This window comes from Podarcis gaigeae (assembly GCF_964106915.1).
Source record: "Podarcis gaigeae genome assembly, chromosome: 6".
NCBI lineage: Eukaryota > Metazoa > Chordata > Lepidosauria > Squamata > Lacertidae > Podarcis > Podarcis gaigeae.
Window position 1 is genome coordinate 61,097,238 of NC_139682.1, and position 17,857 is coordinate 61,115,094.

The following is a 17,857-nucleotide window of genomic DNA, read 5'->3' on the forward strand; positions in this document are numbered from 1 at the left end:
CTTTTGGTTGTTGACTTCCTACTGATGGGAGCGTGTGAAATCACTCGAGGCAGAGGGAAAGCCGTGGAAAAACAATTTCGCGGCTTCTGGTAGGAAGTCGAGGCCCTCAGGTGGAAGAAGATGCAGTTTAAATCGCTGGGATTCGCTTCCCCGCAAAGGTGGGCATTCCGATGCCTTAAAACGGAACAGGCGAAGGGTAGCTATCACAGATTCCACGAAAAATATCGCCCTTAACATTTTTAAAATGATGATGATGATGATGATGATGATGATGGAAAACATATAGAGACAACTTCCCATTTAAATACCTGCAAAATTACGCAGCGCGAGTTTTAATTTCGCAAAGGATCTTATTTACAGATTTTAAGGTCTCAGGTTACTGAAAATGCCTTCGTTAATAAAGCAAGCTGGACCAGGGTGGTTCGCTGAGGCCAAATTGTTTCTCGGTGGTGGTGGTGGTAAAAGGACAACATCCCCCCACAAAGCTATAGGAGAGGAAATCGAATTAAATGCGGAATCAGCATTAACAAAAATTAAATTAAGTTTTCCTTTCTCATCCAATAACCGGATAACTTTAATTCTCCGCCAAGTTTCCTTTTCCTCACCCAAATGATGCATTTCCTCCCGCTTTTACAGCAGAGGAAAAGGCGCCAGGCTTCTCACCTGCTCGACTCTGAAGGTGTGGGTCGCTTTGTGCGATGTCTGGGAATACTGAGGTTTAACTCCAGGTTTTCGAACTGAAGGCTTGGAACGGTTTTTGGTTTTTTCCCCCTTCCTGAAATAGAAACAAAGGTATAGGACACAACCCAGAATCTGGCATCAAAGGGCACCCACCTTTGTGAATGAAAGCTCCTCTTTTAACAAGCAGCTACGCGGTGAGGTTGCGGCGCGATGGAAAAAAGAAGGTGTGCGTTACAAACCGATCATCGACGAAAAAAAAATGTCTTGAAGCAGGAAATCGTGCCTTTTTGCTGTGTCCGATCGGGTAAAGACTTCTCTATAGCTATTCCTATATATCCGTAGCCTTGTAGATAAAGATCTGTGGCTAGAGAAATGGGGATATTTGGGGTCATATTTTAAGTCACGGAAGAGCCTGGCGAGGAGGTGGAGAGGGGAGCCATTTGACTCAATGGGCGCCTTTCTCCTGGACTTTCTGAGAATGTAGATCCCACCCTATGGCGTGATATAACCATTTTGGAGCGAATTTGTTTGCATTCTGAAAGAAAGGAGACAACCGAAAGCTTCGAAGGGTAGGAAATATGGGTATGGCGCGCGCGCGGGTATCTATCTGATATCTCTATCTATCTATGTATTATATATATATATATATATATATATATATATATATATATATATATATATATATATATACACATGGCAGTGGAAGTGCAAATGACCCCTCTCTCTTTGGAACAAAACATGCGCTTTGTCAGTTGCGGGAAGGCAAGGATTTCGTTCTGCTCTGTCCCTGGTCAGGAACGGGCCTTGCTCAGTTTCCTTTAGCGCAGGCAAGAGGCCGGATACTGGCCTGGATGCGCCTTGAAGGAGGGCCGCTGTCCTTGCCTAGTGCACAATTTGTTTTCCAGATAAACCATAAATATTATTCCACCCTAAGTAAACATTTAGACCTCGGGATATGTGGACGAAAATAAAGTAAGCTGCCTGGTGACGGGGGGCGGCGGGAGGAGGCGGAGAGCGAGTGCTTGAACTTTATAAATAAGGACCTGCTAATCATTTGACACTCCGAGGCAAACAAGCAGCTCATCCAAGCGGGCGATTAGGTATCAGCCGCTTTTTCAAGCAGGTCCCTACATGGAAGCACCGTGTGTGTGTGTGTGTGTGTGTGTGTGTGTGTGTGTGTGTCCCGTCCGTCCCCCCGTCGGGCCGCCGTGGCCTCCCATTTTCGCTCCCTTCTGCCCCCCCTTACCAAAATCTCTCTCTCTCTCTCTCTCTCTCTCTCTCTCTCTCTCTCTCTCTCTTTTCCCTTTTAAAAAATCTCTCTGCTTGTCTGTCTGTCTCTCTCTCTCTTTTCTTTTTATTTATTTTTTCTTCCAAGGCCAGAGAAACGGATTTAACTTGCTCGGTGCGCTGCTGCCTCTCCTCCTGCTGCCGCTATAAAAGTCACAAGTTGTTTCACAGTTGTGTCTGGCTAATCGGTTTTTACACAAACAGCAAATGGTCCGTGGGTTGTGCAAAACCCCGGTCTATATTTAGCTGATACCCCTGGGAAAAGAGGAAGGGGGCTCTTCTTGAATTCAGGGGCCGGCTCGCCGTTGTTGCTGAGCCAGGCCTTCGCCATGACATTGGATAACAGAGGGCTCATTCCAGCCCTGATCCTTTGTTACTTATAAAATTACTCCCTTCATATTTCCGCGCATAGCTCCAATACCTCGCGGCCCTTGCGGAGGGCAGGGAGGCTGCGTGTGTGTGTGTGTTGAGGGTCACCAGAAGCCTTTTGGTTTAAAGTAGAATAAGGTCCACGCAATACACCCAAAGGCGTCCCCGGGCATCATCTGGAGGTAGAAGAGAAGGAGGGAGGGCAAGGGAAAGAGAGCCGTCAACTTTCTGCCCAATTGGCTCCGCTTGACAGAAAGGAAAGGGGGGGGGAGAGGAAAACATCGAGACTTTTCTGCTTGGACCTTTTTTTTTTTTTTTGTCTCGTAGCGTGCAAGAGAATATATAGGGCATGCTAATCTGGAAGGACATTGCTGCTTGGGTACCAGGCACCAAGGTGTAGAGATGGGGGAATTTCCAGTTTCAACAGGAATTATAGTATTCTCTCTGTTTTTCTCCTTCTGCGTGTATCAGAGCAGCTCCTTGATCCGAGCAGGAAGGATCGGGGATCCAGATCGAGGCGCTTCTCCTTCTTAAGGGGATCCCCGCTCTCTGACCAGCTCAGAGGTGGATCCTTTGAGTTAAACTGAATCCTTCTCCACGGAGTTAGGTTGTGTCCAAGCTGCTGGGAATAGTTAAGAGCTAGGCATTTGCATTCGCAAACCTACCCCCCCCCTCCAATGGCTGGTGCCTGTGCTGAAGGCCACAGGAAAGCGCATTTGGAATTATTAGTGTTAGGCATAAGGAGCGGTGGTGTGTGTGTGTGTGTGTGAGAGAGAGAGAGAGAGAGAGAGAGAGAGAGAGAGAGAGAGAGAGAGAGAGAGAGAGAGAGAGAGAGAGAGAGAGAGAGAGAGAGAGAGAAAGAGAGAAAGAGAGAGAGAGAGATGGAAGGAAGGGAAGAGGGCGGCCATTGATGTTAACGCCAGGGAGGAAAACGTCCGAAGAAGAGGCAGGCAGGTGAAGCTGGCTCTAGAAGGATGACAGCCTTGTAGTGGCAGAGTGACGCCTCTAGGGGGCTTTTAGCGTGCGCAGAGTTTTCCCGCTCTCTTGGATCTTTGCCTTCCAGCCTCCAGGCCCATTGAATGAAAACTGGGACAGAAAGAGACATGCCTCATTTTATCCTTGAATCTTGGGTTGGGGCGTCGTCATATCATGGCAAGAGGAGGAAGAGAACTTTTCATTTTAGGGGCTAAACTAGGGGAGAATCCCAGGGAAAGCCACGAGAAGATGACTATCGTTGTGATCATTCAAAGACGGTCATCCTTACGCGGCATAACTGGGGAGATGTGCAAGACACGGGAGGAGGCGGATATAGTGGGGCAGGCGAGAGAAAGGCGGGAGGGGAATTCTGGGGAACAGATAATCGATCTCGAATGCTAGCCATTGATTTCGCAGAATATATGCCCGTTTGCCTTCTGACCCTTCTGAAGCGTCAGTCAATGTCAACAAGGGCATCATATTTTTCAGAATAGACACCTGGGTGTTTGTGTTTCATCTGGTTTGAATTGGGGAAGGAATGTTAGGTGAGTAGATGCATCACGATACACCCTCCCCCCCCAAAAAAAAAGTGCTGTGAAAGAGCAGTAGTTGCAACAAAAATAACCCAATTCGGCTCTTTTCGTTGGTTGCTGCAGTATAGTAAAGGCGGGTGTAGGGGGCGATAGAGACAGTAGTATCTTGGTCACGATTCGGACCCCATTCCCAGGATTTGCCCGTTCCTTCCTGCCCAGAACTATGGCGGCAAAAGAGAAGGCAAATTCTTCCCAATTCCAGCAGCGCCACCAGCCCCCTAACAAAAGGCCAGCCCCCCTAACAAAAATCCTGGCTACGCCCATGCCACGATCCAAATTATTAGAATACCAGAATTTTTCATTTTCTTGTTCTTCCATTTTCTCTTCTCTGCCATCCTCCAGACACCTAACTGTTCAACTAAAACAAACGCCTGTTTTAACCAGACATGACACTCTGTCCTCTGGAGCATTTTCAAAGTAACAAGATAATGGGTGGTGTTCAACTAAGTCTTACTCAGATCAGACCAATTGAAATTTATGGACCTAACTTAGGCAGGTTCATTAATTTTAATGGGATTGCTCTGAGTAAGACTTAGTTGAACACTACCCTTTTAGTTGTTTATTATTATTATTATTATTATTATTATTTTGTTACGTATATCCCCCTTTTCCATTAAGAATCATCTTGCTAACAATAAAATCCAAACAGGTAATAAGTCAGCAACATCCCAATAACTCTCACAGGAAAGGCAGACACAGTTAAATAAAACAATTATAGCAAGGATGCAGATTAACCATAGAGCATTGAAGAAAAACACATCACTTCACTGGCAAAACATCTGTTTAAATAATATGGGGTTTACCTGTCGAAAAGTCGGGAGATTTCATCAGGAGAAGCGAATGCTTCAGGTAGCCTGTTCCCAAGCCATTTAGGGTTTTGTACATTATAGTGAATGGGGGGGGGGAGGTTTGGCTGGGCCAACAATTGGTGATGGATTGTGTCTTAGTCATTTCTCCCTTTTGGATTCTCCTGCGCTGAAGCTGAAAGACCTTACCTGGTGGCTCAGCAACTGAAGTAAAGAGACATTAGGATGAGGCTTCTTTGGAGGGCTTGTAATTTTTGGAAAGAGGCTATTGCTGCCCCACCTGTACAAACTTTGGGACAAATTGATGGGGAAGCTATGGCACTTTTCATAGAGTCCATGCCACCCAAGAACATACACCTCAGCTCTTAGTATGTACTGTATATGGAAAGCAAAATGTCATTGCTGCCCTACATCTCTAGGGTCAATCCCCCGGAGGCAGCTGGTGTGTGGAGGAACTTGTATATAGAGACTCATAGAGTTGTGTGTGTATGCATGTTGGGGGAAATCAATACTAATAATAATTATTGCTAATAATAATTGGGACAGGGGGTGGCTTTATTATTCTCAGTTTTATGCAGCTATTCCATTAAAAAAACCAACATTAACTGTAATGAAACACACTATTCATAGAAGGAAGGCGCATTTAGCCACCTCTCTCACCTTTTCTGTGCAGTCTTCTCAATATGCAGCCTCATATTGAGTCAGGCTATTTTATTTATTTTTGTTTATTATATTTATATACCACCTTTTTCTTCCAAATAAATCAAGGGGGTGTAACACGGTTCCCCCCTCCCATTTCATTCTCACAACCACCCTGTGAGGTAGGTTAGGCTAGGAAATGGTGACCAGCCCAAGATCACCCATTGAACTTCAGGGCTGAGCAGGGATTTGAACCCTGGTTTCCCATGTCCTAGTCCAGCACTCTAACCATTACGCTACACTGGCTCTGTTGGTCCATCTAGCTCAGCCTTCTGGGAAGGCAGGAAGGGGCCTTTCTCAGCCGTGCCTGGAGATGCCAGGGCTGAACCTCGGACCTTATCGTTCATGCAGAGCACATGCTGTCTACCACAGCAACAGCCAGCCTCTTCCCAAGCTGTTAAGTTACATCTTTTGCTTGTATTGCCAGATATTAAAAGCCTGGCCTATACGATCTGCATAATCGAGTGAAAAAACCTTTCCTGGATTGTACCACTTTAGGCTGCAGGTGGAGGGATTTTATACCTGAATGTCTGAAAAATCAAAAGGGGTAGGAAGCGCTGCAAAAGGATCTTCCCCAAACTGGGTGAATTGCCAACTTAAGCTGGGTATAAGTGGATCACACTGGGGCAAAAAACCCTCATGAATTTCACATATATACATTGATAGTGTTTGAACTAGCTACGAACTATGAACTAATCAGAACTAAACAATTTGGGTCATGGCTCTACGAAAAAGTACCTATGAAAAAGGCAAAGTCCATGCAAGGGATCTTTAGGGAAAATAAAACTCGGTGCTGATATTCTCTTGTGCAAATTGATGGCACATCCACATCTGGAACACTTTGTACAGATCTGGTTGTCCCACCTCAACAAGGCGATTGCAGTGCTGGAAAAGGTACAGAAAAGGAAGGCGAAATTATCAAGAGGCTTAGAGAAGCATTCAGTTTAAAGCAGTTACCTCCTATGCTAAATATGTTCAAAAATATATTAATATGTGCACCTGCAATATTGCAAGCCCCAATACTCAACCAATTTGAGCGGCTGCAGCAAAAAAACCCACTACAGAATATTAAGGTAGGTAAATCCTTGGGATAGGCTGAGCCAAGTGTCCTAATGGGGATACAAATCGCCACCCTCCTCAGTCATCAGATTAATCATTTGATGAATGGAAGTGGATCAGCTGTGTTTGTGTGTGTGGGGGGGGTTATCTGCCTGTGTGCACATGCGTATGTGGAGTGACCACCCATTTTTAGCCACATCCACACATGGTAGGTGGCGGGTGGGTGGACTGGGGTAAATGCAGCACTTGGGTCAAAAATAGTTTATTACCCCTACTTTAGGACCTAAGAACGTGCTTAAGAGCCTGATAGCCCTGTTTGTGAATGAAAGGTGGCTTTGGGGAGGTGGGGTTGTAGCAGAGAATCAGCAGAGGAGTGCTTAACCCCATTCCCACCCACTGCTTTTCCATTCCAACTCCCCTTGCCTCTCTCCTCCCATTGGATTTCATATGTGTTTGACTTCACAACTGACCAGCTAACCTACTGATTTCTCCAACAAGGGGAATAATAATACTCGCCATCCTTACAGGACTGTTTTAACCACTACTGAAGTAAAGGATATCATAGTGCTTTGAACTATGCTTGTTTAGCTGCAGCTTTGGAGGTGTGGGTGCAGCAAGGGCTTGAATGGAAGATTGCATTCAGACCTTATCCACACCCGTTTGCTTTCCATTATAAAAGTCCATGATAGATGGTAAGTTCCTGCAGGGGGTAGGGCACAGAGACTGCCAACTGAGCTTTCAAGGGTGGGGCACCAATAATTTTGGGTCCCCTTGATCCAAAGCCCCATTGATCCTTGGGTCCCTGAGCTACACCAACCTATTTTACTTAGGGCACACTTTTGCACACTTTCCCCCCAGTATCAGCATGGTCAGCTGTATCAGCCACAAACCACGAGGTGATATACATGGTGATATACATGAAAGCTGCCTTATATTATAGAATGAGGATTGCCTAGTCCAACCCCCCTGCAATGCAGGAATGTGCAGCTGCCCCATACAAGGATCGAACCTGCAACCCTGGCATTATGAGTACCAAGCTCTAACCAACTGAGCTATCTAGCCAGGTCAGACTATTTGCTATCTAGCCCAACATTCACACTCTGGCTCTGAAGTACAACTCCCTTCCACCCAGCTCAGGTGATGGGAATTATGGTCCAAAACAGATGGAGTGCCCCATGTTGGTGGAAACCTGGTCGACTCTGACTGGCAGGCAAGTGGCCTTTCCTTTCCTGATCCTTTTAACTGGAGGTATCAGGTATTAAAGGGATGTGGGTGGCGCTGTGGTCTAAACCATGGAGCCTGTTGGGCTTGTTGATCAGAAGGTCGGCAGTTCGAATCCCCGCAACGGGGGGAAATCCCGTTGCTTGGTCCCTGCTCCTGCCAACCTAGCAGTTTGAAAGCATGTCAAAGTGCAAGTAGATAAATAGGTACTGCTCCAGCGGGAAGGCAAACAGTGTTTCTGTGTGCTGCTCTGGTTTTGCCAGAAGCAGCCTAGTCATGCTGGCCACATGACCCAGAAAAACTGTCTGTGGACAAACGTCGGCTCGCTCGGCCACTAAAGCGAGATGAGCGCCGCAACCCCAGAGTCGTTCACGACTGGACTTAACTGTCAGGGGTCCTTTAAAGGTAAAGGTACCCCTGCCCGTACAGGGCAGTCTTGCCAGACTCTAGGGTTGTGCGCCCATCTCACTCAAGAGGCCGGGGGCCAGCGCTGTCCTGAGACACTTCCGGGTCACGTGGCCAGCGTGACATTGCTGCTCTGGCGAGCCAGAGCCGCACACGGAAACGCCGTTTACCTTCCCGCTTGTAAGCGGTCCCTATTTATCTACTTGCACCCGGGGATGCTTTCGAACTGCTAGGTTGGCAGGCGCTGGGACCGAACGACGGGAGCGCACCCTGCCGCAGGGATTCGAACCGCCGACCTTTCGATCGGCAAGCCCTAGGCGCTGAGGCTTTTACCCACAGCGCCACCTGCGTCCCTGCTACCTTTACCTTACCAGGTATTAAATCTGTTTGGAAAGTTTATGCTCTATCCACTGCATTGGGATCCCCTTCCCTCAATTAATTGGTTGATGACTAACGAAGTGAGCCATTGTGGGAAAGCGGTTAGAACATCACAGACTAGCACCTGGGAGACCAGGGTTTGAATCCCTGCACAGCCATGAAGCTCATTGGGTGCCAGTTGCTGCCTCTACCTCACAGGGTTGCTGTGTGGGGATTAAATGAGGAGAGGGGCTGGGGAACCAAAGAATCATAAAATCATAGAATTGTAGTTGGAAGGGACCCCAAGGGTCATCCAGTCCAACCCCCTGCAATGCAGGAATCTCAGCTAAAGCATCCAGATGACCATTCAACAGATAACCATCCAGCCTCTGCTTAAAAACCTCCAAGGAAGGAGAGTCCACAACCTCCCGAGGGAGATTGTTCCATTCTTACTGTCAGGAAGTTTTCCCGTGCTCCACCTTGAGCGCCCTGGAGAAAAGTTGGGATATGAATGCAGTAAGCTAGCAATCCTATGCACGCCTAGGATAGAGACCCACCGAGTTCAACTGAACTCGCTTCCTAAGAACCGAGCGTAGCAGGGGTTGCAGTCTGGAACCCTTCGACTTGATGCGTCGACTGCAGCCGCAATCCTACTCCACGTTTCTTCCTGGGAGCGAGGCCCCATGAGACGCAGTGGGCCTTGCTTCCGAGTAGGACTGCGCTGCAAGTCAGAGAGGTGGCAGGAAACGCGGAGGAGCGGGGCTTCCCCTAGCCTTGCCTTACCCTAATTCATTCTCATCTAACAGCAGGGAAACCCTGCCGTGATTTGCTCCGTCCCAGGCTGCAAAGCTGCGACGGCGCTTGGTTCAAGTGCGCGCTAGCAATGTTTCCAGCGCCCGCAGCAGGAGAGGAGGGCTGCCTGGAGAGCTCCGCTAGCCAAGGCTCGCCCGCCGTCGAGCGCCTCTTTCCGTGACGCTCTCGCTTCTGCCGTGACTTTGACAGCTCTGATGAGATCAATGGTTGGGAAAGGCGTTAAGGACGCGCGGAAGGACGCTGGGCGGGTCCAGTCTGATCCGGGAGGAGGTGGGAAGGCTGGGTATGCATGAGATTCTTAATCTCAGAGTCATGGGTTCGAGTCCCACCTTGCGCAAAAGATTCCTGCGTGGCAGGGGGTTCGACAAGATGACCCCTGTGCCCCCTTCCAGGCTGCACAAGTCTATGAATCAATACCCTCACGTTAACCCTTGGCGAGCTGGATGGTTCTGTGGACCCGCTCCTTTCTCTGGCCTGCCGCCCAGGGCAATGATGAAAACCCTGGATGAAACGATCCGTAAGAAACCAGAAAGCCAGAAAAAAAACACCAAGATCTTTTCTGAGCTGCGGGGAGAAGAGAAATCGGTAGCATTTTAAATTCTTCCCTGAATTAGAAAGGAGTTGTCTATGGGCTGAGGGGTGCAAAAGAATGAAATTGGAAATCCAAACGGGTGATGATGGTGGTGGCTTTTTAAAGCAGCGCTCATATGTGCCTTACTTTCAGTTGCAAGAGCCCTAGCTTGACCTTCCTCTAGGTGAGCTTATTACAGCATTAGACCTTCTGGCGGACTGAAAGGAGGACTTGGCGCCCCCTAAGGCTCTTCTTGGGAAGGAAGCCCCGCGTCGGTGTAAAAGGGGCTTCCTCCCAATGAAATGTGTGCTTAATTTAGGGGTTGAGGCACATAGAAAGCAATCGATGGTGAATAGCTCCCAAAAGGATCGGCAGGGTTAGCCAACCGGTTGACCGGCAGTGGTGGACTCCAACTCCCATCAAGCACAGCCAATGGTCAAGATTGATGGGGGCTGTAGTCTAGCGACGCTGGAGGGCACTGCAGTTACTTACTCAGTGTCTTTGGTTTCTCAGCCAACTTTTCTCCCTTCCTTCAAAGGTTTGTTCAAAGGCAACAGTCCAGAAATGGTGCAACAGGTCTTGACCCTGTGACCCACACATTCATTTGTTTTCGATGGGATTTTATCACAACTAACTTTGCTGAATTTTAAGACATGCTAAAATGAAAAAGAATCTCCAAACTAGACCCAAACAAAAGACTAGAAGACTTGATAATGCATTAAAAAAATAACTTGCAAACTCTTTTATCAAGAAGGGCTGGGGCAGGTAAAACTATGATAAACTCATCACATTGATAGCTCAGTCCTATGTCTACTTAGAAACAGGTCCCACTGAGTTCAGTTTCAAACATGCTTACTAAGAAGTAAGACTGCAATCCTAACCATGTCTACTAAGAAGTACCATTGAATTCAATGAGACTTATTCCCATCTAACTGGGGTTAGGACTGATTTAACATAATGGAACTTGCCTCTCAGTACACATGCACAGGATTCTATTCTATGAGGACACAAAAATACTACTTAGACTGTATCTGTGAGATGTATTTGATATCTATGTATGTATGATTTAAATATGCTGCTAAATTCTCTTAGGCCAAATATACGTCGCTCAAATAGGAAAATCTGACATTGTCTAAGAAAGAAGGAGTTCACACATGTAGAGTTCATCACTGAAAGACTAGGCTCTCCCAGGCTGCCCTCCATGTCCTGCAGCCTGAGTCTCAAGAACCTGGCTACAGGCACCCACTCTCCTTGGTTCTGAAGAAACAACCATCCAGATGTAGAGGATGTACCCCTCTACATCTACAGAAATGCATTGATAATGGAGAGAGAAACAAATCTCTTGCTAGCCTCACCTGTAAGAAAGTTTTTACAGTGTTTTATTTTACTACATTTATATCCCACCTTATCTCCAAGGAGCTCAAGGTGATGGCATACTTCTCATCTTATTCCCACAGCAATCCTGTTAGGTAGGTTAGGCTGAGAGAGTGCATGACTGACCCAAGGTCTCCCAGGTCCTAGTCCAACACTCTAACCACTATACTACAGTAGTGGTTTGCGGCTAACTGCCACTAAATGGGAGGGTGAATGATCTTGGTGGTAAAATCTTAAAGCCAGAAAATGTGTGTGTGTGTGTGTGTGTGTAACATTTTGGCACCTTTGCAACAAGAATAGAAGTTAATTCAGTGTTAACTGAAAGAAGTTTCCTTTTGCTTCTGGTGTGTCCCCCGCCCCCTTTCAGGGGGTAGAAGGGATTTAATTGAACTTTTAAGTTCAATTACATCTCCTTTCCCTGTCTCAATCAAATGTGTGTGTGTCACCTCTTTAATTTTCAAATTGCAGAATCAATCGAGTTTACTCAAGCTGTTTAAATATCAGAACTGAATGTGAGGGAGGGAGGCTTTACCTTACTGGCTTATTATTATTTTTAAAAAATAATAATTCTAATTCTGATTTAGAATAGGCTGGATTAGCATGGATATTGCATTTTCAAGGACCCTGCCACTATTAAATAGACTGTTAAGTGCATTTTATGGTTGGTGAGGCCGTTCCCCTTTCTATCTGGAGAGACGTGCTAAATTCATGCCTACCTGCTACATTACACACTCGTTGACTAAAATACTTCCTGTGGATGTAATACCAATGCTCTGTATCTTTTAAGTACATAACACTAACTGTTTTAGGACTAGTAAAACCGAACTTCATAAAAGTCCCTAGGATCAGTGTGCTGAACATGTGTATACAGAACATGGACAATTGGGAGACATTGAGCAGTTCCATGGAGTAACAAATTCTGCATCCACCTCTGCATCCATCCATCAACAACATTAGACTGTATTAACAGAGTTTATATGCAAACATCATCTGCATCAATATGTACACCTTGACCCCAATATGTAGTCACCATCTGGTGGCTGCAGACTAATTCAGAGCTCACCATTTGGCTCACTTATTTTCAAAATAAGAATACCAGGCATTGATTTCACTAATTAAAATTGGATTTCAATGAGGAGGAATTTGAATTCTATTAATTTAAAATGTCTTATAAATGAAAACCAATCAAGCAATTTGTTAAAGACATGGCAGTTTATCTTTCTGTTTCTCTCCTTTTCTGTATTTAGCTGGCCTGATACTAGAAGGAGCTCTTAGACTAAAAGTGTGCAGGAGGTTGCTTAGGATACTTACTTTAATGATATTAACAAGAGACAATGCAAAGTACACATTTCCTCCTAGAGGTGAGCAGCATTGACTGTCTGCCATGCTTTCATCTAGTCTAATGGAAAGGCTGGTTTCTGAGTTTCAAGGCCTATTGTGTAAATTTAGGGAGAAAATTCTCAAGTTATAAAGCTCTTCTGCAATCCTAATCCCTAATCCTACTAAGATGGGAGTACGTCCCACTGAATTCAATAGGATTTACTTCTAAGTAAACGTACTTAATATTGCACTGTTAGTTCCTTCTACTACAGGGGCGGGCTTGAAAAAACTGACAGCCAGGTTCAAAATAGTGGTAGATGGCAGGACCAACTGTCTGCCCCATTCCATGAGCAACACATGGGCACAACCTGCATATTATAGTACAAGTACAAATCTGATTCTGAATGACTGATCAGGGTGGGACTTGAATGCAACATTTTATACCTGGCCTGCATAACTTTCCAAGGATCTGATCAATAATTAATATTCTGCAGGCAAGGAACACTTAGGCTGAGAGGTAAGTGAGAGGTAGGTACAACACCTGCCATGGCACTGGCAGATTTTTCATTTTTCTTGCCAATCTACTACAAAGCCGTCAGAATTCTACAAGCAGATCCTGCTCCCATTCTATAAAATATCCTGATCCTAAGGTGCAGCCTGAAGGTTCATGACATAACAACTTAGGTGCAACTAAGCAGGTTTAGTGTCTGGATGGAGAGGGCTTCTTTTAAGCCAACATGGACGGATTTATTTATTTATTTGTGATAGTTGTACACTGCACAATAAGGTGCGTTAAGAGTAGGATAAAAAAACACCAAGCTAAAATAAAACAAACAGAAGCAAAATATTAAAACAGCAGAACAAAATGGGGGGGGGGAGTTTTTTTATCTGCAGCTGAAAAAGACCACAAATATGCAGATTCCCTTTCAGCCATGAAGTTCACTGGCTGAAACAGTCATTATTTTATTCATTTATCCATCCATCACATTTATACTATGGTTCTCTTCACCCCCATTTTATCCTCACAACAACCTTGCCCATCAATTCTCTTAATGAGCCAAGCCCGGGGATTGAGAGCGTTTTGAAACCCTGCTTCTTCTGGAGACTTCCTTCCATCGCCTCCACACTTTCAAAATCTAGACTGCAATCTTCTTGGGGAAGGGACCTGTCTTCTTTATACAGTGGTACCTCGGGTTACAGACACTTCAGGTTACAGACTCCACTAACCCAGAAATAGTACCTTGGGTTAAGAACTTTGCTTCAGTATGAGAACAGAAATTGTGTGGCGGTAGTGCGGTGGCAGCAGGAGGCCCCATTAGCTAAAGTGGTACCTCTGGTTAAGAACGGACCTCCAAAACGAATTAAGTTCTTAACCTGAGGTACCACTGTATATGTCCTTCCAGCATTGTATTTAAGCACCCACCTGGTAGCCAGAGGAGGCAAGGAATTGCCTGCAGGCAAGAGAACTGGGATGGTGGAGGAGGGACACAGCACGCTCCACCCAGCATGGAAAACCAAGCAGGCTGCCAGAAGTGGGAACCTTTTCAGGCACAGGGCCTACATGCAGTGGCGTAGCATGGGTTGTCAGCACCCGGGGCAAGGCAAGTCATTTGCACCCCCTAACCCATAGATTTGCGCCCCCTAACCCATGGATTTGCGCCCTCTAACCCTAACCCCTAGATGTTGCGCCTGGTGCGGCCGGCCCCCCCTGCACCCCCCACGCTACGCCACTGCCTGCATGCACCCATGTCCTAACCCTTTACCATACATTTCCACGGTGGTAGTGCTCCTGTTGCAACCCACCTTGGGTCAGGTTGCAATCAGTTGAAGATCAGGGCTTCACGCCAAGCACAGGTAAAGGTACTTTACTAGCCGTACAGGGGTCCTTTACCTTTTATGCCCAGCACAGAAACGAAGTGAGGCTGCCTGATATAGCGTGCTCCCTCTCGCTTCTGCCACCTATAAAAGTATTTTGCAGCTTAGCAACTTTTGCGGCCTTGTTACTCTGTGGTGCTACAACGGCAGCCTTTGTTTAGAAAGTAGGCAGCGCAGCATCCCTCAGAATTCAAGCCTGCTTCTTCTCTGCCAACGGTGCTGCAATTTCTCTAGTAACAAACGCCCTACCAAGGAACTACCTAGAGCTGCAATTGCAAACCCACACGGTGTTCAAACTCGACCTCGGGCAGGGCTAAGGCTCGCCTAAGAGCCAGCCTGGCTCTGCTAGAGATTGCCCTAGTTCTTAGGCTACCATCCCAGTCGACGTGGCGCGCTTCCGAATGAGAGGCAACACTTCCCCTCAGGGCTACGACTGAGCCGAACGCTCCTATCCGGGGAAAGGGAAGGGACGGGACGGTAACGTCACGACGTGCGCGCGGCTGCCGCGTCAGGAGGACTTTCTGCGCATGTGCATGGCCAACGAAGGCGGGGAGGAAAAGCAGGTCGGGCGCGCGCCTGCCTATTCAACTTCCTCTTCGCGCCTGTCAGTCTCGGTGAGTTCGAGAGTGTCCGAGGCAGGGGAGCCTCGCGCGGAAAGGAATGGACACGCCACGTGTTGGACTGGCGGGGGGGGGGGGGCTGAGCGAGGGAGAGAAAAAAGGCGGGCTTTTGCATCGGGAGCGCGCTCCTGAGCTGAGCCAGAGCCGGGCGCGCGGCGTCTCCCGGCTGGCAGAAGCAGTTGTAGGAGGAGGGTTGCAGGTGACGAGCGAAGCGGGCGGGACCCTCTATTGGAAACTCGAAAGGGGGGCTTTCTGAGCTGCGCCCGACTCGAGGGAGGGAAGGGAGAGGCTCGTCCTTGAAGGAGGCGCTGCTTCACCACCACCAACCACCGCCCCCATCCTTTTCCTTGGACAGGGTGTCACTCCAACGACTTTCTCTTCTCGGGGTTGTGTTTTGTTGTCCCTGTCAGCAAAAGGGGCGACCCTACTCCTACTCAGCCCTCTCAGATGATTTGCTGCGCCTCGGCTGCTGCAGAACCCGTTTCGGCCCTGAGTTATGTGAAGTAGTCAGTTTTATTGAAGAAACATGTTCTGGAGGCGTGTGCAAAGTTTCTTTCCCTTTCTCTGCTGAGCCATTGAGCATCCCTACCCTCGCGCGGGGGCAGGAGGTGGAGAGTGTTTTGGTAGGCAAGTGAGCTTTTGAAAAAGCGTCTGCCACAACGCTTCTGGGTCTGCTTTTTTTTTTTTTTTGGTGGGGGGGAATAACCTCTTGGGATAGCCCTTTCTCTACAGAACTGCAGAGCAACAGAGGTTTGCCCTATTTCCACGCAAGTGGCAATTTCACAGATTAGACATTGCAGGTCTGGTGTGTAATTTATGCTTAGTTATTCCATTGTCTATTTTTATTTTTATTGCTGAAACCTATCGAGGTAAAGGTACCCCTGACCATTAGGTCCAGTCGTGGCCGACTCTGGGGTTGCGGCGCTCATCTCGCTTTATTGGCCGAGGGAGCCGGCGTACACTTTGGGTCATGTGGCCAACATGACTAAGCCACTTCTGGCAAACCAGAGCAGCACACGGAAATGCTGTTTACCTTCCCGCTGGAGCAGTACCTATTTATCTACTTGCACTTTGACGTGCTTTTGAACTGCTAGGTTGGCAGGAGCAGGGACCTATACACACCTGCAATTGCAGCATGGAATAAGAGGAAATAATATTGACAAATAGAGTCTTCAGTTTTAAATATTTATAAACCTGAATTAAACTATGGCTTAATTACATGGTATTGACTATTGCCATTGAACATCAGGAGCACCAGATAGATTAAATTAAACCTAGTCCTTGAATGTCCATTGTTCAGGAAAATACAGGATAAAGTTTCCAACTGTTTTGGTCTAATAATTGACTTCTGTTTTGGTGTAGGTTAAGCTCAGCAGAATTCTGAGTAGATATGAATAGGATTGCACTGTAACTCCTGAAGAAGAGCCTGCCGGATCACGGCAGTGCCCCATCTAGTCCAGCATTCTGTTCTCAAAGTGGCCAACCAGATGTTTATGGGAAGCCAGCAAGCCTGAGCTGAGTGCAAAAGCATGCTCCCCACTTGTGATTGCTAGCAAGTGCTATTCAAAGCCTTACCGCCTCCAACAGTGGAGATAGAACATAGCTGTTGTGGCAGTCAGCCACTGATAGCCTTCTCCACAAATTTTTCTAATTCTCCTTTAAAGGAATCCAGGCTGGCAGACATCACTACCTCTTGGGGAGTGAATTCCATGGTTTAACTGCATCATGCAGAGAAATATTTCCTTTTTTTCTGTTCTGCACCTTCTAACATTCAGTAACACTGGATGTTCATGAGTGCTAATAATATGTGATATCATTGAGATATATATGTGATATCTTGATGTTTTTTTCTAGACTATGCATAATTGTATACATCTCCCTTCTTTCTTGCATTTTCTCTAAATTAAATACGCTTAAATGTTACAACCTTGCCTCAGAGAGGAATTACTCCATCCTCTTTATCATTTTGGTTGAGCTTTTCCAGCTCCTGATATGCATGATTTATGCATTTATAATTTCTGGCTTCTGTCAGATTCTCAGAAAAGAAAAACAAACACTTTGAGTTTCTAGGTCAGGATTTGCTTTTGTTTTCACAATGGTTTGTGAATTGTACCACGTTGTCATTTTAATTCTTCACTGCTGGACCATTGACAACCAGGCATTACCCTTGTTATCAAGCACAGATGAAGAACATGTGGACCTCCAGAGGTTGTTCGACTACAACTCCTGTAATCCTGACCCTTGAGTATGCTGGTTGGAGTTGATGGAAATTGGAGTTCAACAACACCTGGAGACCTGCAGATTCCCTATTCATGCTCTACTCTAGACTATCATTAAGGCCTAGCATGAGACAGAACTAAAGGGGGATATCTGGGGACAGGCTTGCAATTTTGTATGTTTGATTGTCAAATGTAAACTGTGGGACCTTTCAATCTTTTCTGGCCATGTGGGATTATAGCTCCCTATCTGCTTAAACCAAGAGAATAAGTGTTGCTCTGTGCATGAGTAAATCAGCAGCGGAACATACAAGTAAACATGCATAGAACTTAGATCATGGCTGTGATTCCTTTAGTCCAGCTCTATTCTATTGGCCTTTTCCCAAATAATAGTGGTGGTTTAGCTTGTAGAATTGGATTGGTTACTTTGATTACACTTTCAAAATTTATGATTGGCTGAAGTTACATTTTCTTTGACATCTCCTGGAACTATACCCATCTGCACTTTTGCCAATTTAATCCGTCCAGCTAAATTCTCCTTGTGAACAGAGACTGAGTAAAGATTTGATTTTGCTGATATCCCTGGCAGCATTAGAGAATTCTTTGCTCTAAAGAT